General features: G+C 38.5%; 1 long non-coding RNA gene and 1 pseudogene across 1 annotated transcript; both read right to left on the minus strand.

Moving 5' to 3' along the window:
* Positions 1 to 12630: 12630 nt before the first annotated feature.
* Positions 12631 to 16569, minus strand: LOC107789435 (uncharacterized). The gene is made up of 2 exons (XR_001648846.2): positions 14018 to 16569; positions 12631 to 13151 (listed from the first exon to the last, which is right to left on the minus strand). It is a non-coding gene; the product is annotated as an uncharacterized LOC107789435 (long non-coding RNA).
* A 725-nt stretch (positions 16570 to 17294) lies between these two features.
* On the minus strand, positions 17295 to 19334 carry LOC107789434 (uncharacterized; annotated as a pseudogene).
* Positions 19335 to 22067: the final 2733 nt, after the last annotated feature.

The following is a 22067-nucleotide window of genomic DNA, read 5'->3' on the forward strand; positions in this document are numbered from 1 at the left end:
GAGATAATCAGGAACCTTAGTTTTTTTTGATTTTTGATATTTTTGTGTAGGGTCCTGATCAGACTTTGTAAATACTCATATATATATATAAAGATCTTTTCCTTTCCCAACTTGTATTTGTTTCATTTTCTGCCTTGTGAAAAGTTTGTTTTATTCATTCCTTATGAAAGTTTTTATAAGTTCGAGGCTTTAGGCGATTTGATCGAAGTCGGACCTTGTAGTCTTTATAACAGAGTGAGCGTTTGCTCGAACTTAAATTAAAGATAGCCCTTAGGCTTAATAGTCGAGTGTGTTTGCTCGAACTAGGGGTAATGTAACCCGTAGGCTTAGTAGTCGAGTGAGCGTTTGCTCGAACTCGAAGTAATGTAGCCCGTAGGCTTTATGGTCGAGTGAGAGTTTTGCTCAAACTCAAAGTGATGTAGCCCTTAGGCTTAACAGTCGAATGAGTGTTTACTCAAACTCGAAGTAATGTAGCCCGTAGGCTTTATGGTCGAGTGAGAGTTTTGCTCAAACTCAAAGTGATGTAGCCCTTAGGCTTAACAGTCGAATGAGTGTTTACTCAAACTCGAAGTAATGTAGCCCGTAGGCTTTATGGTCGAGTGAGAGTTTTGCTCGAAATCGAAGTGATGTAGCCCTTAGGCTTAACAGTCGAGTGAGTGTTTTCTCGAACTCGAAGTGATGTAGCCCTTAGGATTAACAGTCGAGTGAGTGTTTGCTCGAACTCGAAGTAATGTACCCTGTAAGCTTTATGGTCGAGTGAGAGTTTTGCTCGAACTCGAAGTGATGTAGCCCTTAGGCTTAGTAGTCGAGTGAGTGTTTGCTCGAACTCGAAGTAATGTATCCCGTAAGATTTATGGTCGAGTGAGAGTTTTGCTCAAACTCGAAGTGATGTATCCCTTAGGCTTAACAATCGAGTGAGTGTTTGCTCGAACTCAAAGTGATGTAGCCCGTAGGCTTAGCGGTCGAGCGAGAGTTTTACTCAAACTCAAAGTAATGTAGCCCATAGGCTTTATGGTCGAGTGAGAGTTTTGCTTGAACTCGAAGTGATGTAGCCCTTAGGCTTAGTAGTTGAGTGAGTGTTTGCTCGAACTCGAAATGATATAGCCCGTAGGCTTAGTGGTCGAGTGAGAGTTTTGCTCGAACTCGAAGTGATGTAGCCCTTAGGCTTAACAGTCGAGTGAGTATTTGCTCAAACTCGAAATGATGTAGCCCGTAGGCTTAGTGGTGCTCGATCTCGTTGATTTTTCAGTTGGCAGTCTTCGATTTATGGGGTAATGGTCGGCCCTTAATCCTGTTTGCATAATAGATCACGAAATAGAGGATGGATTCTGAGATATAAGATATCGATAAAGGAGAAATTTCTCTTTATGTCATTATATATGTGTTCATATTTTGTACCAGGGATCGAGCAAATTACACGAGCATGGTTCATTTTGACCATTTGGCTCTTACAATTTTTCCTATCGAAAACCTGTTGTCATGAAGTAACTTCCTTGCTTCGAACTTGATATATTCGACGGTAATGCCCCCCAGTATTCGAGGTTGATTGTAAAGAGGCCCCGAATACTGTTGATTTGTTCCAAGTTAGCACGATCAATGGTTGCTTCATTAAAAACCTTGCCGAAAAACCCATTTGGGATAAAACCGGTCTAAGGAAAAAAGAGTGCAATGCGTGCTTTCAGGCCTAAAGGCTTCGGGTTGAATAATCCATCCATGTTCCTAGTCGAACTCCTGCAAGGGTTAGTTTCGAAATATAAATGAACATGGGAGGGAGTTGTCACGACCCAATTTCACCTATAAGTCGTGATGGCGCCCAACACTACAGCTAGGCAAGCCAACTAATAAATTAAGCATACATTGATAAAATTTAAAACCAAGAAAATATAATAAAACCCAAACTCCACCAATGTGTGAGCCAAGACCTGGTGTCAAAAGTGTATGAGTATCTAGTAGATTATACAAAACCTCAAATGTTGTCCGAAATAAAAAATAGACAGAATTAAAATACAAAGAGAGACACTAGTAGCTGCAGAACGGATCAGAAAAACATCTCACCACTATGTCCCTAGATAATGTGGGTGTAAGACGATAGGTCCCCCACTAGTACTTGCCTCAGTTCCTGCACAAAAAGTGCAGCAAGTGTAGTATGAGTACGTAAATAACGTGTACCCAGTAAGTATCAAGCCTAATCTCAAAGTGGTAGAGGCGAGATAGCCGACTTTGACACTTACTATGGGGCAATAATAATAATTGAAATACAACTAGGATATATAAATCAACATGATTTACAAAATTTACAATACTTTATTTAATCAACAGAAATAATCAAAATTCTTCAAATGCAACAATTCTCAATATATTAATTAAATTCCTTAAATTCGATTAATTTCTAATTTATAAATTAAATATCATTTTCAGGAATAACAATTAATTATTTAACAAGAAAGAATAATAATTCATTAAATTTCAAGGATTTTCCAATTTATCAATTAGCTTCGCAAGCTGAAATAAGCTATTAAAGTATCGTGTAATTATTATTATTATTAAGCACGATTTCTGCCGAGGACGTACGACCCGATTCAGAGTGTCATGTACACTGCCGAGGGACGTGCGGCGCGATCCATAGATGCATCTATCCTACCGAGGCGTTCGGCCCGCTCCACAAGAAAGGAGGATATTTTCTTATGTACCTCCGGAAGGAGAGTATATTTATTATGAGATAAATTCGGGAGGAAGAATAATTTCTTTTAACATTTAATTAATTTAGACAGAAAATCAAACATATAAATTTTTTCATCCTTTAATATTTTGATCTAACAATTCACAATATATATAAATATAACAAATAATATTAATTAAACAAGGAATATAATTTACACAAGCAATTCATGCTTTGAGTCCTAAACTACCCGGACATTAGCATTAATAGTAGTTACCACGGACTCTCGTCACCTCGTGCGTGCGTAGCCCCCGCAATTATCAATAATTATTCAATTTAATTGTTACGGGGTAATTTTCCCCTCACAAGATTAGACAAGAGACTTACCTCGTCTCAAAGTCCACTTTTCGATTATCACGTCGCGTAAAATTCTCGATTCAATACCGAAAAATCCGAAACTATCCAAAAGTTATATAAAATAATTAATATATGTTCAATAAATTGAAATTCGTCTATTAATTAAATTACTCTATCCAAAATGGTAAAATTCCTAAAATTTACCCCGGGCACACGTGCCCGGATTCCGAAAAGTTTTGGATGAAAACGTTACCCATAATCTCAAGAACTCAAATATATAATTTCTATCCAATTCCATAACCATTTTCGTAGTTAAAATCTCATTTTTATAAAAATCTAGGTTTTTCACCTAAACCCTTGATTTCTAAGATTTACTAGTTATAATCTACCTATAATCTATGTATTTAACTCAAGGAGTGTGGAATGCAATTGCTAGCTTAAACCCCTTCTCAAAAGCTCTGAAATCGCCCGGAAATGGAGGAAAAATGGGCTCAAAATGTCTGAGCCCCGACTTTTTAACCATTCTGCCCAGACAGGTTTTTCGCACCTGTGGAAGGTGTTCGCACCTGTGGCTTTCGCAGGTGCGAGATTTTTCCTCTTGGACTGGCTCTGCACCTGCGACCAAAGGACTGCACCTGCGCGTCCGCTTCTGCGCCCAATTTTTCGCATCTGCACCCAATATTTCGCATCTGCGATGGCCGGGCAGATCCTCCCCTTCGCACCTGCGGCTGATGGCTCGCACCTGCGGCTGACCATGCGCAGGTGCGATCATACCAGAAGCTGGAAGCTTTAGCTCTTCTTCAAAATTCCAAAATTGATCTGAGCCTCGTCTGGTTAACACTCGGGGCCCCTGGAGCCCCGCCCAAATATACCAACAGGTTTGAAATCATAAAACGGACTCGCTCGAACTCTCGGAACGTGTAAAATAACATCAAATCTAAGAATCACACCCCAAACCAAATTGAATCAAACTTAAGAACTTCAAGTTCTTCAATTTACTTCCAATACACCGAAACGTACTTAAACTATCCGGAATGACACGAAATTTTGCGTACAAGTCTTAAATCACTATACGGAACTATTCTCAAACTCGGAATTCCAAACAGACTTCAATTTCACAAAAACCTACTCCAAACCAAATTTAAATAACTTTAATCCTTCAAATAGTTAAATTTTTACTATTAAGCATCAAAATGCTCCCGGGTTATCCAAAATCCAATTCGGACATACGCCCAAGTCCAAAATCATCATACGAACCTATTGGAACCGTCAAATACCGATTTCGGGGTCGTTTTCTCAAAATATTGACCGAAATCAAACTTGTCCATTTAAAGCTATCTTAAGGAACCACGTGTTCCGATTTCAACCCAAACGCTTCCAAATCCCGAATCAATAATCCCCGCAAGTCATAAATTAATAAAAGCATGTTCAGGGAGTTTTATTTTAGGGAACGTGGCTCTAAAAGTTAAAATGACCGGTTGGGTCATTACATTCTCCACCTCTTAAACAAACGTTCATCCTCGAACGGTTTTAGAATAATACCTGGAGTGTTAAATAAGTGTGGATATTGGCTCCGCATGTCCTTCTCGGCCTCCCAAGTTGCTTCCTGGACTGGTTGGCCCCTCCACTGGACCTTTACTGCAGAAATCCTCTTGGACCTCAACTGGCGAACTTGTTTATCAACAATGGCAAATGGCTCTTCTTCATAACCCAAACTCTGATCTAGCTGAACTGTGCTGAAGTCCAACACATGTGATAGGTCAGCATGATACTTTCGGAGCATAGATGCATGGAAATCGGATGAACTCCCAATAGACTGGGAGGCAATGCAAGCTCATAAGCAACCTCCCCAACTCGTCTCAACACTTCAAATGGGCCTATAAATCTTAGGCTCAACTTGCCCTTCTTTCCGAATCTCATAATCCCCTTCATTGGTGAAACCTTCAAGAGAACCTTTTCACCTACCATAAAGGATAAATCACGCGCTTTCTGATCCGCGTAACTCTTCTGTCTGGACTGTGTTGTACGAAGTCGCTCCTGAATCAACTTTACCTTTTCCAAGGCATTCTTTACCAAATCAGTACTATATAACTTAGCCTCACCGGGCTCAAACCATCTGATAGGTGAATGGCATGGACGACCATATAAAGCCTCAAATGGAGCTATCTCGATGCTGGATTGGTAACTGTTATTATAAGCAAACTCGGCCAAAGGCATGAAATGATCCCACTGACCTCCAAAGTCAATCACACATGCCCTGAGCATATCCTCCAAAATCTAAACTGTCCACTCTGATTGCCCGTCAGTCTGCGGATGAAAGGTTGTGCTGAGCTCTACACGGGTCCCCAACTCACTCTGCACTGCTCTCCAGAAATATGAAGTAAACTGAGGGCCTCTATCTGATATAATGGAAATTGGCACACCGTGTAACCGAACTGTCTCCTGAATATAAATCTGGGCCAACCTCTCTGAAGTATACGTAGTTACAACAGGAATAAAATGTGCCGACTTGGTCAACCTGTCAACAATCACCCAAACTGCATCAAACTTCCTCAAGGTCCGCGGCAAACTAACTACAAAGTTCATAGTAATTCGTTCCTATTTCCACTCTGGTATAGTCATCTGCTGAAGTAGGCCACCTGGCCTCTGGTGCTCATATTTAACTTGCTAGTAATTTAGACACCTAGCTACATACTCAACTATGTCTTTTTTCATTCGTCGCCACCAATAATGCTGCCTCAAGTCACGATACATCTTCGTGGCACCTGGATGAATAGAATACCAAGAACTATGTGCCTCCTCAAGGATCTTTTTCCTCAGTTCATCCACATTAGGAACACACAGACGATCTTGGAGTCGCAGAACACCATCTGCACCAATAGTAACTTCCTTGGCACCACCTCGTAGTACCGTTTCTCAAAGAACCATTAAGTGTGGATCATCATACTGGCGAGCCTTGATCTACTCAAATAGTGAAGACTGAGCTACGACACATGCAAGAACTCGGCTGGGCTCTAAAATATCTAACCGCAAAAGTCTGTTGGCCAAGGACTGGATATCCAAAGCTAATGGCCTTTCTTCTGCTAAAATGAAAGCCAAACTACCCATGCTCTCCGTCTTTCTACTCAAGTCATCTGCAACCACATTTGCTTTGCCCGGATGATATAGGATATTAATATCATAATCTTTTAGTAATTCCAGCCATCTGCGCTGCCTCAAATTTAGGTCCCTCTGCTTGAACAAATGCTGCAAACTGTGATGATCAGTATAAACTTCACAGGACACCCCATAAATATAATGCCTCCAAATCTTAAGGGCGTGAACAATCGCAGCTAACTCCAAATCATGTACCGGATAATTCTGCTCGTGAGGTTTCAATTGACGTGAAGCATATGCAATAACTCGCCCCTCCTGCATCAATACACAACCCAAACCAACGCGTGAAGCATCGCAGTACACTGTATACATCCCCGAACTGGAAGGCAACACTAACACCGGTGTTGTAGTCAATATTGTCTTGAGCTTCTGAAAGCTCCCCTTACAATCATCAGACCATCAGAGCGGAGCACCCTTCTAGGTTAATTTGGTCAAAGGTGATGCAATAGATGAAAAGCCCTCCACGAACCGACGATAATAACCTGCTAAACCCAGGAAACTCCCGATCTCAGTCACCGAAGTGGGACGATGCCAATTCTGAACTGCCTCAATCTTTTTGGGATCAACTTTAATACCTTCACCCGATACAATACGTCCCAAAAATGCTACAGACTCTAGCCAAAACTCACATTTAGAGAACTTAGCATATAGCTTTTGTTCCCGCAATGTCCGGAGCACTACTCTCATATGTTGCTCAGGTTCCTCCTTACTGCGCGAGTAGATCAAAATGTCATCAATGAAGACAATGACAAACAAATCAATATATGGCATGAATACCCTGTTCATCAGATCCATAAAAGCTGCCGAGGTATTAGTTAAACCGAAAGACCTTACCAGAAACTCATAATGACTATATCTAGTACGGAAAGCAGTTTTCGGAACATCCGAATCTCGAATCTTCAACTGATGATACCCCGACCTCAAGTCGATCTTAGAGAACACCCTAGCACCCTGCAACTGGTCAAATAGGTCATCAATACGCGGCAATGAGTACTTGTTCTTAATAGTGACTTTGTTCAATTAGCAATAATCAATACACATCCGCATTGTTCCATCCTTCTTTTTCACAAATAATACCGGTGCACCCCAAGGCGATACACTCAGTCTGACGAACCCTTTGGCTAGTAACTCTTCAAGTTGTTCTTTCAATTCTTTCGGAGCCATGCGATACGGTGGGATAGATATAGGCTGAGTATCTGGAGCCAAATCAATACAAAAATCAATATCACAATCAGGTGGCATACCTGGTAGATCTGAAAGAAATACATCGAAGAACTCCCGAACTACTGGCACTGAATCAATAGCCGGAGTCTCTGCAGTAGTATCCCGAACATAGGCTAGATAAGCCAAATAACCCTTCTCAACCATGTGTTGAGCCTTTATAAAAGAAATAACCCGATTAAATAAACTAACCGACGAACCCTTCCACTCCAGCCTAGGCAAAGATGGAATAGCCAAGGTAACAGTTTTGGCATGACAATCTAGAATAGCACGATATGGAGATAATCAGTCCATACCCAGAATAATTTCAAAATCGATCATCTCGAGTAATAAGAGATCTGCTCTAGTTTCATAACCACAGAATGTAATAATGCAGGACCGGTAGATCCGGTTCACAATAACAGAATCGCCTACAGGAGTGGATACATAAACAGGAGTACTCAAGGACTCACAAGAAATACCCAGGAATGGAGCAAATAGAGATGACACATATGAATACGTGGATCCTGGATCAAATAATACTGAGGCATCTTTGCAGCAAACAAAAATAATACCTGTAATCACAGCATCTGAGGCCTCTGCATCTGGTCTAGCCATAAAAGCATAGAACCGAGCTGGAGCGCCAACTAGCTGGTCTCCGCCTGGCTGACCTCCACCTCTAGGACGACCCCTACCCACCTGTCCTCCACCTCTTGGTGGTCAGACTACTGGTCGAGCAACTGGTTCGGTAAGCATAGGATGCTGACCCTGCTGTACTGGTCTACCCCGAATCCTTGGGCAAAACCTCCACATGTGACTGGGATCCCCGCACTCGTAACAACTTTTCGGTGCGATGGGCTGCTGACTAAGTGTCTGGCCCTGGGGAACTGAATACCCACTGGGAGGACCCTGAATAGCTGGTGGGCGGTAGCAACTCTCTGGTATAGCACTGATATAAGGTCGCACTGGAGCACCTCGAGGAGGTGGTGGTGCTGGAAATGGGGGTCTGCTGGACTGTCCCCTCACGAACTGACCTCTGCCCCTAGATGGAGCACCTCTGAACTCTCCAGAGTACCTGAACCACTTATCTCTCATAATCTGCTCTCGGATCCGCTGACGCACACCCTCAATCCTCCGGGCTATCTCCACAACTCGCTCATAAGAAGTACCCATCTCAACCTCTCGAGCCATAGTGGCCTGAATACCAGTATGTAAACCGGATACAAACCTCCACACTCTCTCCGCCTCAGTAGGGAGTATCATAAGTGCATAGCGAGATAATTCAGAAAACCTCGCCTCATAATCAGTCACTGACATCTAAACCTGGAATATACCTGTCCAGGAAGATACGGGTGAACCTGTCCCAAGTCATGGGTAGAGAATCTGCTGGTCTGCCAAGAGCATAAGACTGCCACCATCTACGGGCTCTGCCCTCTAGCTGAAAAGTAGCAAAGTTTACCCCATGAGACTCCAATATCCTCATGTTGTACAGTCTATCCTTGCACCGATCAATGAAATCCTGGGGATCCTCATGTCGCTCACCCCCAAAGATAGGAGGATGTAGTCTAGTCCAACTGTCCAATAGTTTCTGAGGATCGGCGGCTACAGCTGGCCTGGGCTCAGGTATAGCTGCTGCTACTGGCTGGGCTCCACCCACGGGTAGTGCACCCTGGGTCTTATATACAGCAGTTGCCTGTCCATGAGGCTGCGCAGTAGGGGTCTGTGCTCCCCTGCCTGCCTGAGATGTGGTTGGGTCTGCCGGAAATAAACCGGCCTAAGTCATATTTTCCATGAACCGTAGCATACGACCCATGACATCCTGAAATCCCGATGTATATGTGAAATCCACCGGAGCTGGCTCTGCCACAGGCACCTCACCCTGCTCCTCAATAATGGGATTCTCTGCTGGACCCATTGGTGGCATAACTGGAACAGTCCTGGGATGTCGTCGCCCTCTACCGCGGGCTGGAGCCCTCCCTTGGCCTCTGCCTCGGCCTCTAGCAACTGGGGGAGTAGCTCTTCCCTGGTCTGGAACTTCATTCGAGTGTGTTCTCACCATCTGTGAGAGAATAAGATAAGGATATTTAGTACTACATTAATTGCACGACAGAATATGAAGAAAGGTAATTTCCTAACACCCTATAGCCTCTTGAAGATAAGTACAGACGTCTCTGTACAGATCCGCAAGACTCTATTAGGCCTACTCATAACTTGTAAGACCTAAGTGAACCTAGTTCTCTGATACCATATTGTCACGACCAAATTTCACCTATAAGTCGTGATGTCGCCCAACACTACAGCTAGGCAAGCCAACCAATAAATTAAGCATACATTGATAAAATTTAAAACCAAGAAAATATAATAAAATCCAAACTCTACCAATGTGTGTGCCAAGGCCTGGTGTCACAAGTGTATGAACATCTAGTAGATTATACAAAATCTCAAATGCTGTCCGAAATAAAAATAGACATAATTAAAATACAAAGAGAGACACTAGTAGCTGCAGAACGGATCAGAGAAACAGCTCACTACTATGTCTCTGGATAACGTGGGTGTAAGACGATAGGTCCCCCACTAGTACTTGCCTCAGTTCTTGCACAAAAAGTACAGCAAGTGTAGTATGAGTACGTAAACAACGTGTACCCAGTAAGTATCAAGCCTAATCTCGAAGTGGTAGAGACGAGATGGGCGACTTTGACACTCACTATGGGGCAATAATAATAATTGAAATATAACTAGGATATATAAATCAACATGATTTACAGAATTTAAAATAATTTATTTAATCAACGAAAATAATCAAAAATTTTCAAATGCAACAATTCTCAATATATTAATTAAATTCGAATAATTTCTAATTTATCAATTAAATATCATTTTCAGGAATAAAAATTAATTATTTAACAAGAAAGAATAATAATTCATTAAATTCCAAGGATTTTCCAATTTATCAGTTAGCTTCGCAGGCTGAAATAAGCTATTAAAGTATCGTGTAATTATTATTATTATTAAGCACGATTTCTGCCGAGGATGTACGACCCGATTTAGAGTGTCATATACATTGCCGAGGAACGTGCGGCGTGATCCATAGATGCATCTATCCTGCCGAGGCGTTCGGCCCGCTCCACAAAAAAGGAGGACATTTTCTTATGTACCTCCGGAAGGAGAGTATATTTATTATGAGATAAATTCGGGAGGAAGAATAATTTCTTTTAATATTTAATTAATTTAGACAGAAAATCAAACATATAAATTTTTTCATCCTTTAATATTTTGATCTAACAATTCACAATATATATAAATATATCAAATAATATTAATTAAACAAGGAATACAATTTACACAAGCAATTCATGCTTTGAGTCCTAAACTACCCGGACTTTAGCATTAATAGTAGCTACGCACGGACTCTCGTCACCTCGTGCGTACGTAGCCCCCGCAATTATCAATAATTATTCAATTTAATCCTTACGGGATAATTTTTTCCTCACAAGATTAGACAAGAGACTTACCTCGTCTCAAAGTCCACTTTCCGATTATCGCATCGCGTAAAATTCTCGATTCAATGCCGAAAAATCCGAAACTATCCAAAAGTTATATAAAATAATTAATATATGTTCAATAATTTGAAATTCATCTATTAATTAAATTACTCTATCCAAAATGGTAAAATTCCTAAAATTCACCCCGGGCCCACGTGCTCGGATTCCGGAAATTTTCAAATGAAAACGTTACGCATAATCTCAAGAACTCAAATATATAATTTCTATCCAATTCCATAACTATTTTCGTAGTTAAAATCTCATTTTTATAAAAATCTAGGTTTTTCACCTAAACCTTTGATTTCTAAGATTTACTAATTATAATCTACCTATAATCTATGTATTTAACTCAAGGAGTGTGGAATTAACTTACCTTTCAATTGCTAGCTGAAACCCCCTTCTCAAAAGCTCTGAAATCGCCCGGAAATGGAGGAAAAATGGGCTCAAAATGTCTGAGCCCCGACTTTTTAATAGATTTGGCTCGAAAAGAAGAAATATACAAATGGAAAAAATAGTCATAGCATCTAAAGATGACTAAAAGGAAATACACAGATGGTAAAACTTTTTTTATTTGGCTAAAAGATAGAGTTCCAGCCATATTCTTTTTACATATTTGGCCCGAAAAAGAAGAAATAAGCGGTTGAAACAAATAATTATTGGATATAAAAAAAGAAATACAAAGCTAAGATTACATACACATGTTATATTTAGATGAAACAAGAAATACAAATTTGGAGCAAATAAATTATTTTATATGACGATGTGAAATTAACAGTTAAAAAATACCCCATTTAGAAGCTGATTTTTTGTTATTTTTCAGTCTCACCTGCCATATATATAATATATATGTGCGGGGCAAAGTAGGTTGATGCGCAAGCCCCCTCCTGTCGCAATGGTGTGGGGCGTCAGAGGCTGTTACCCCGTGGCCAACTCGTTGAAGTTCGACGCAGAGCTTTTTGGTTGTTAAGTTATAGCATGACTGAGCAACATCCAACAGCGTAAGTCCTTCTGGTTTGCACTAAAGTGGTTTAAGTAGTCCTCGAGGAGTCCGTTTATTCTCTCCGCCTGAGCTTTCAAAGATATGACGACCTAAGGCATCTGATGGATCCCCGTTGGCAACAACCACGGTAGTAGTTGAAGAACTACTGGGCCGGGAGAGGACAACCTCTTGTTCCCGCTCCTCTTTCTTCGCTTCGGGGACGGAGGTCCTATAGTAGGTAACAGTAGGCACAAGCAAGTTGACTGAAGGGGATCAACGCTTCTACTCCTCCACCGAGGAGTCGTTCTTATATGTAAATTAAGGAGTCAACTATATAAATCCTCACTATCCATGTCGTTCATGTGAGTTCATTCCTAGTCTTAATATATGTGCATACTTCATAAAATTTTCTTCTAAGTTTTCTACAAAGCATATATTTCCTCTGTTCCATTTCATATGGCAAACTTTCCTTTAGTATGTTCCAAGAGTAGCGATATATATACTTAGAACGTGGGTCTCCAACACCCGATGTCGTAAATTTTTATTTAAGTTTTCTACAAAGTATATAGTATTCTGTTTCGTTTCATATGATACTCTTTGCTTTACTATGTTCCAAAAAGAGCGGCACCATTCTATAATTGGAAACTCGTTAACGTTAAACTTCACATGCCATAGAGAGAGAGATAGACAAAGAGAGTGTGTGTAAGGGGCAGTAAAAGAAAAAGAGAATATCCTGATACGTCCGTAATAATACCACTTTACTTCCACAAACACTTTAATGTTCCACAAACAAAAATATAAAAATACTTCAAACAGAAAGCTATAATTATCCTTGATTCGTTTTAGCCTCTGTGTTTTAGACACGATAAGGTAAGTAACATGCCTCTACTGTAATACATGATTAACTATACTTCTCACTGGGGAACTCTGGATTTGTACACCTATATCTGGATTTGTACACTCTGACCTTTTTACAAAGGAGGTAACTTTTGGTTTCTGCAATCTTCCTCGCGCTAGAATTTGCAATCGAGACTGTAGGGATACAAGATGGTGTCATTGCAGCTCGTATAGTTTCTCTAGGCAAATGGCACAATGATTTCACTGAAGAAGACTTTCTCATTTAAAGTGAGCTCTTGCACGTCCCGCTAAATTGGAGATGCATTACCTTTTCAGCACCTACGGACCGTGGAGAGCTATGTTCAGATTGAACCATCTCCTCTTCATCTGCAAAGGCATGAATACCTAGTTGTATCAGAACCTGTAATAATAAGCCAATCACATTAGTCGGAATGAGTACATAGTGAGAACAATAAGACGGACCTCTGAATATTTCTTGACCACCAGAAATGGACCGTGCATCTGTACAACCTTCAGTAAGCAGAGTAGAAGTAACTGATACCAAAATTAGACTTTGGTTCAAGAGAAGTGAAATAAGACAACTTTTAGATGTAGGGAGTATCACGTTATATACATTTCAATTTCTATTGATATATTTAGGGCATATGATAATACTGCATTCCCTGAATCCATTTGCTATTTCAAAGTAATACTCCCTCGGTTTCATTTTGTTTGTTATAGTTTGACCTGGCATAAAGTTTAATAAAAAAATGTAGACTTTTAAAACTTGTGGTCTTAAATATTACATAATATTTGTGTGGCTATAAAAACTTCTCATTAAGTAAATAATGAAATGTGTAATTTGTTTTAACCAGACTAATAAAAAATAGTGCCAAGCAACGTGGAATGGAGGGAGCTCAATCATCATAAGTGACAATATGTCGATAGAACTTTTCATGACCTACTTTCATGCACACAAAGGATCAACATAATTCATTAGTTATAAGTAGCTAAGCAGTTGGTAAATTTGCAGTGTGAACTACCCTAATTGGTGTGCTTATTTTCAGATGAAAAACAGATGTATTATCTTTAACTACTCCATATATACATGTGGTTAAGGGGTAAACTGCAATTATTCAAGAAAAATTACAACTGACTAAATCCCAAAGGAAAGAAACAGTCTAACTGACACATTCAGATGCAAATAAAATTTTCATTTTCTCATTATTTTTCATGTCTCAGAAATAGGAGCACTATTTTCTTAACAAGAAAAAGTTGAAGTATTACCTGTACTTTATTGTGCTTTCCCTCTTTTGTCTCTTAACTTTTTCCACCTTTTTTATAAACATACGTCACTGAAAATTGCCAGCACCTCCAAAACCCTGCTTACTTTGCGGTTACAAAGGAGCTAACTATTGGTTTCTGAACTATTCGTCGCACTAGAATTTGCATTTGGGATGGTAGATGAATCAGAAGGAGCTGATGATCTAGTTTCATTAGGCAAATGTCAAAATGATTTAACTGATGAAAATGATTTCTCATAAGATGAAGTAACGTTTTCCGCACCAGTGGACTGTGGAGATGTATGTTTACTGTTGATCAATCTCCTCTTCATCTGCCAAAGGCATGAACATTTAATTGCATCGGAACCAGTAATGATAAGCCAATCACATTAGTCAGAAGTATTTAGATGAATAAGAAGCAATCTCAATCTTAATGACACCAAAATCTCAACCAAAAAAAAATGAAGTGTACTATATATCAAGTGTAAGAGAAAAACCATCTTAAGCTTTTCACGTCGCTTGAGGTCAGAAGTATTTAGATGATCCTGCAGATTTTGGCATGCTTCCTCAATTCTGGGTATACCACTATCTGCTACAGTTTTAAGTGAACCACCTAATAATAAGTAGAGAAACATGTTATTTACTATAAAATTGTACAAGTGAAGCATCCAGTGAATCAACTGTAATAACCCGGCCGGTTGTTTTGACTATTGCAATCCCGTTCCTCCATTTACTGCTCAAATTGTGAATTACAGTTGTTATTTGGCTTGTCGGAGTAATTGGTTTGGGTCCGGTTCCAAGGTTTAGAAATTAAATTGAAAATGTTGACCGGATGTTGATTTATGTGTAACGACCCCGGAGAAATTTTGCTAAGGAAAATAAGATTTGGTGGTGCCGAGGTAGATCAATTAGTACAAAGATTATAGAAATTTCTCGCGGCCTCGGACTTTTTGGGTTGAACAATGCACCAATGTGTAAAGGAAAATTTTGTCGGAAAAAGGTCATTTCTGCGACCACTATGCGGTCGCAGAATCACTCTGCGGACCGCATAATGGTCGCAAAGTGGTTCAGGAGAGGGGCAAGATTTAAGGAAAATCTGCGATGCACTACGCGATCGCAGACCTGTTTTGCGGTGCGTTATGCGACCGCAGAACAAGGATGCGGGCCACATAATGACCGCAGACCGGGTCAGTAACGCCCAACTTTGGAGGCCAAATTATGCGACGGATATGCGGACCGCATACCTGTTATGCGATCGCATAACTGCGTCGAAGCTTCCATTCTTTCTAATTTTTGACCCGACCCAACTTCGATTTATAGCTCTTGAAGCTCATTTTTGAGCCAAAATCTGATATTTTAGAGAGAGGTGAGAGCATTTTAGAGAGAGAAAGTGAAGACTTAGTCATTTATCCATCAATTCTTGTTCAAGGTTTGAAGATTTCACAAGGATCTTGCTAGGGCTTCAAAGAGGTAAGAATTTCTTTCCTCAATCCTTCAATTTCAGGTTTGGAGTAAAAATGGGTGATTTATACTATGATTCTTAGGTGTAATAGTATTATGTATACATACCAATAAGGTTGTGGAAAGATTGTTAAATTCAAATGGGTAAGGATTGGATTTAAAATGATAGAAATCTTCATAGGCTTTAATTGAAGATTTGAGGGTCGAGTTGGTGTCGGATTTTGGTGAAATTTGTATGGTTGGACTCGTGGTTGGAGGAGCGTTCATATTCTGTAACTTTTGTCGGGTTCCGATACGTGGGCCCCACAGACGATTTTTGAGTTAATTTCGAATTTTATTAGAAAAAAATTAGTATCTCCTTATGGAATTAATTACAATAATTGGTACTGAATGAATCAAATTAATTGTGGCTAGATACGAAGCTTTCGGGGACCAATTCTCGTGGAAAGCGCATAGCGGAATAAAGAATTGCACAGGTTGAGGTAAGTAACAATTATAAATCTGGTCCTGAGGGTATGAAACCCCGGATTTTGGTGTCTTGTGATTATTTTGGAGGTGGCGCACATGCTAGGTGACGGGCATGTGGGCGTGCACCGAGGGGATTGTGACTTAGTCCGTCCCGGGAAACTGTAAAGTTGAATAGTTTATTGTTAGCTATATGATCTCTATGTGTTGAAGAAATTTGACTATAAATCATGTTAGAAATGATGCTTAGGCTATGTTATAGTACTGTTGAGACCCGTAGAGGTCGCGTACTTGTTGAATTATTTGCTAATTGTTGTCTTGTACTCAGTCATGATTTTTCTTGCGTATTATACCTCAGTCTTTCTGGATATTTGTTGATATACTATGTTATCTTTGTTTGGGCTGATCTTTGTGATTCTTGAGAGCCCGAGAGACTTGAGAGGTTGAGGACTGAGTAAGTCCGAGGGCCTGTCAGTGAGGTAAGGATATTATGGCACGTAAGTTGTCCGTGCAAGATATTATAGCACGTGAGTTGTCCGTGCAACACGTGAGTTGTCCGTACAGATTATGACGCTTGGGCTGTAGGAGCCCCTCCGGAGTCTGTACACACCCCAGTGAGCACGGGTACCCATTGAGTGTGAGTGTTGAGGGTTGAGAGCCGAGTGGTTGAGCTGTTATGATAAACTGAGTGACTGTTGCCTAAGAGGCTGTACTTGCTTTGCATTTGTTGTTGCACTTGGTTGTTATCTGTCATTGTTGTGAAATCTCTGAAAGAATTTATATCCAGATTACTTGAAATTGAACTGTATAAAATTGATTTGACTTAAACTGCCGGATTTGAAAGCATGTCTATTCTTTGCTGGAACTACTGAAAGTGAACTATGACTGTGTAGCTCGTCATTATCTTCAGTTCCTTAGTTATTATTGTTACTTGCTGAGTTGGTTGTACTCATACTACACCCAGCACTTCGTGTGCAGATCCATGTGTTCCTGAACATAGCGGGTGTTGATCATTTCGCGCAGTTGATTTTCAGGAGATTTTGAGGTAGCTGTCGTGTTCCGCACACCTTGTCTCTCCTTCTCTATCTCCTTGTTTACTGTATTCGGTCTCAGACTATTATAGACCATATTTTCCATATTTGTACTCATATTAGATGCTCATGTACTCAGTGACACCAGGTTTTGGGAGTGTTGTATCGGAAATTGCTAGATCTTTGGCATTGTATTAAACGTTACGTTTTTAAATTTAAAGGAAATCGTAGGTTATTGATGTTGTCGGCTTGCCTAGTACTGAAATAGGCGCCATCACGACAGGTTAGGATTTTTGGTTGTGACATCAACTGATGTACCTCCTCAATTAGCTTGCTTGTAAAGCTCAAGCAATGTTCTAATTACCATATTCTTTCAGCTTCCGCAATTCCGTTGATGTGATTTCTTTTGAGGTAAAAGGATATTGCGTCATAGTGATAGGTAAAACTGAATAAATCAAGTGAAATAAATATCACTTCTTATTTCCCAAGGGAAACTGTGGTATCGTGTTAAGCAAAGAAGGATCCTTCACCATAACATCTATTAGTAACTCTACAGTACTTGCATCAAATGAAAAGTCCCTTTCGGTCATTTCCTTCAAAAAAGTTGTCATTTCACTAATTGTGCTAAACTTCAGAAATCCTCGCACAATAACATTGTAGGTGCCATTGTTTGGCGAACAACCATTCTCCTCCATTTTTCTTAGCATATTTTTTAGCTTCATCTAACAATCCTTCTAGACAAAATCCATTTATAATTGTATTGTATGTTATCACATCGGGAAACAATCCAATTAAGGAAAGATTCTCAAAAATAGCATGAGCTTTGTCGAGCTGACCATTTTTGCACAATCCGTTAATCACAACATTGTAAAATTCAATATTAGTATCTTCTCTTTATATTTCCAACTTATGAAATAGCGATATAGCTTTCTCGACAAGTCCATTCTGAAAATAACCACTGAGCAAAATGATATTAGTGCATAAATTAGGTTTGAGCCATGTAGATTGCATCTCAACAAAGAATTTTTGCGCAAAGTCAATTCTTCCAACATCAAATAGACCTTTCAAAATAATACTGTAGGTGAAAATGTCAGGTCTCAATCCATTTCGAGAAATTTCATGAAACAAATCCATGGCCTCATCCAATTTATTGTTCTTACAATATCCATTTATTAATGTGCTATAGCTAACAATGTCAGGCTTAATGCTCTTATCTATCATCGAATCAAAAATTCTCTTTGCTCTATCTATTTGGCTGCGCAAGCAATATCCGTCGATTATCACATTGTAGGTGACTACATTTGGCTCTACGCCTTTTCCAATCATGTGTTTCATTACCTCCTCAGCATCTTCAACTTTCCCCTTTTGGCATAGTCCATCCGTCACTATGGTCAAGGTGCGCACATTTGGATAAATATTCAGATTTACCATTTCAGAGAGCAAAGTCATAACCTTTTCCCAGTGGCCAAAGTTACAGAGACCATCAATCAATGAGTTATATGTGACAATGTTCGCAGGAATGCCTTTTTGTTTCATCTCATTAAAAAGATTAATTGCAGCATATACCATTCTATCTTTTGCATAAGGCATGTATAACAATGCTATAGATGTACGCATTGGGCTTAAGGTTCCCTTGTTCCATTACCCTAAGCAAATCAAAAGTTTTTTTAGTATGGCCCCTTTTGCTAAGCCCGTTCATGACAGTCGAATACATTACTTCATTAGGCTCACAAATATTCTCTTTGACCAACTTTTTAAACAAGGTAACCGCATCTTTTATCTTATTTTCTACAAAGAGTCCCCTTACTAAGGTACTAAAGCTGACAATATCAAATGAAATTCCACTCTTCAAGTAAATGGCTAACACCGAAAATCCGCAGTCAGAACGATGCATTAGGCAATAACTGTTAATCACAATATTCAAGATGAAACCATTAATTGGGACACCCAATTTCCGCATTTCTTCAAAAAGGGAAACAACAGAGTAATGCTTCATATTTACCATAGACTTCAATAATTTCGAGAAGTCGAAAACAGAAGGATGAGGCTGCATTCTTACCATTCGATTGTAAGAGACTCACGGCGTTATCTAAACACTTGACGTTATCAAACCTTCTTGTTTCCCCAAATTTACCTTTTGCCGGAATGGACGTACTGCTATGAGATGAAGAATAATCTCGAATTGCAATTGCCCAACCAATACGTGTAATACCAGAAAATGAGATAAGCGGAATACTATTGCAAGAGTAACGCAACAGAAAAATTCTCGTCATCTTCAATGGCTAAGGAATCTCTCAAATTTCCGAAAGTGAACCCTAATTTTGGGTTGTTATAATGGGTCACATTTTTTAATCCGTAGAAAATGAGTCACATTTGCTACTTTTAAATACATATTGACCCATTCACTTTCAAATATTATTCATTTTTCCCCTTTATTGCAGTATTCCTATATAAAAGTCCATACGGTTGTACTATAGACCAAATATGCCCCATTCGTTAATAACCGTGTTCAGCACTAAAATAGGCACGTGGAAGGCCTGCGATTAATTAAAGTATCCCCTCTCCTCCACTTAAATTTATATCTCTTTTTAATATCTATCTATTTACTATTTATATCTATCTATATCTATATTATTATAAAAGAATAAATAATTTACGCTAAATATCGAACGATAAAAATATCCCTAAAATATTGATCGACTTTTATGTTCTTCAATAACTAAAATATTTATTCGAACTCTAAATAACTATTGAATATTGTTGTAAATTAAAATTGAGAACATATATATAATAGAAATTTGCATTGAACTCTAATACTAAACAAAGTGTCCTACCAATACGTTGATGTTCCAAAAGTTATACCAATCCTATGTAGATTAAAATAGTTATATCCACGTCCCACAACTAGCTAGATAAAGAGGGTTACAATGTCTATATGCTCCATAGAAGACCAAGGAAAGACAACTACTTGCTTCTTCTTTCCCAGGTAATGTTAATTCCCTCTTCTTCTTTTTTTTTAATCCACTGCTTTCTCTAACTATTTTTTTCTATTGTTCATGTCGGTTTTAGTTTGCTTTGATTGTCATGCCCTTCACTAAATCGGTTGCTTCAGTTGGTTAAGTTTTCCGAAGACACTTGTGAAGCTAGGTCTTCACTATCTTGCAAGCCGTCTCTCGAACTTGCTTCTCTTTTCAAGTGTTTAATTATTTATGTGTTAATTATCCCATAAGCTTCATGATGTTATATGAGCCTAATGCAAGGTGCATTTTTTTTCTACTACTTTTAAAATGTTATTGGATGGAATACTCAGTATTTTATGTAAACTACCAACATATCCAAAATTTAGAGTAATTAGTTTGTGGTGGGTACAATAATAAAGGTGCTTATCAATAGAGACATATTATCTAAAGCAATAGTTGTATGTTGCAAACACCAGTTATGTAGTTATGTGCTAATCACATCTATCCATGATTTCAGATATTTTTTACGGTTTGGGGGAAAGGATCGATAAAGTGGTTGTAGCATTGTTAGTTTATTATTCATGAGTAATAGAATTTCAGGAGTCTTCTTGCTATAACTGCCAAGTTGCAATGGGTTTGGACTTTTCTCTCGTAAGTTTACATCACATATAACTTTTAAAATATATCTACCTCTCCTTAATATCTGTGTACTAGCTTTAGAGCTGAACCAGATTTTATACTAGCCCAACAACATGGTTTCCCCATTTAAGATGATGGTGCAGCTGGTTAGGGAGTATGCTGACTTCATAGTTTAATATTTCACATCAATTTTGTGATATGAACGTGTTGGTCGACTAGTTGTACAACTCTCCAAAAATCATTATTCATTCTGCTATGGTCTACTTAGTTATAACCTCAAGTAATATCTCACTTACTCCTAATATCCTTTTGAAGAATAACCAAACAAAAAATGATTTTGTATAAATGATGCTTTTTAAAAAAAAAATTCATACTACTTTTTGTTTTAGAAGAGTAATTTCTTTTTTTATCTCGAATTGTTTCGAATTGTTTTAAACTGAAATATATATATATATTTAAATTCAAAATATCACTTCGCTAAGGACACATAAAAAAAAGTAATGCCATGAAAGTAGGGATGACTAAATGACTTCTATCTTTTCTCCGTTGTTATTGTATCTTAATCTTGAGATATTACTTCTCTACCTAAATAATGGTATAACGAATTGATTCCATAATATTTAGTTCTATTTTTATACTATGCGATTGAAAATTTACCCTTTTTTTTTATGGATTTTATAATATTTGACACAAGATATTCGTGCAACGCACGAACATAGAGACTAGTACTATATTAAAAGCACGAAGGCCCTTAGCGAAATGTCATTCGTTTTTTTTTACCCTTCATAAGTGTATTTTATGTTGGATAAAATTGTAATTTGCAAATACAAAAAAAAACAAATTATCGAAATTGAATCAACAATTAATGTTAATTTAGACTTAGGATTCTTTTACCAAAATTGTGTCGAACACGTAATAGCTAGCTATAATTAATATCGCTAGCAAATAGTATCCAAACAATTACGCTCACTTTAGATTTAGGATTCTTCTTCCAAAATTTGCGCAGCAATTAATGCTGTAGAACTAGGATTCTTTTACTAAAATTTCTGTATAATATCACTTTATAGTCTTTAAGTGCCGCCGATTAATATTTCGATTTTAATTTGTTTTGGGACAAAATTGCTCTCAAGACTCTTTCGCCTTCCCCCATAATAAGCAACCACAATCACATAGGTAATTTTTGGCCTCACTCTTTGCCTTGCTTTTCGTTTTTGTCGACTGTGTTTCTTTTATACGTTACTTGATATATTTGCCGTTATTCTACATAATTTATTTGTATATTTTCTTTTGTTTTAGATATTCTTGAACTTAAGAGATATGAAGTCTATATTGTAGGAGTTTTAAAAATTAATTCAGGGATGAATGTGTTGCTAGACGAGACTAAAAGTCAAAGCCAACTCAAATCTTTTGATATTTGAGGGTTCAGAAAAAATCTTGAAACATTTGAATTCAAAGATCTTTGAGTTGACAGCAAAAGAAATAAAATATTTATGCAAAA

The sequence above is a fragment of the Nicotiana tabacum genome, chromosome 19 (assembly GCF_000715075.1).
Source record: "Nicotiana tabacum cultivar K326 chromosome 19, ASM71507v2, whole genome shotgun sequence".
In the NCBI taxonomy this organism is placed as follows: domain Eukaryota; kingdom Viridiplantae; phylum Streptophyta; class Magnoliopsida; order Solanales; family Solanaceae; genus Nicotiana; species Nicotiana tabacum.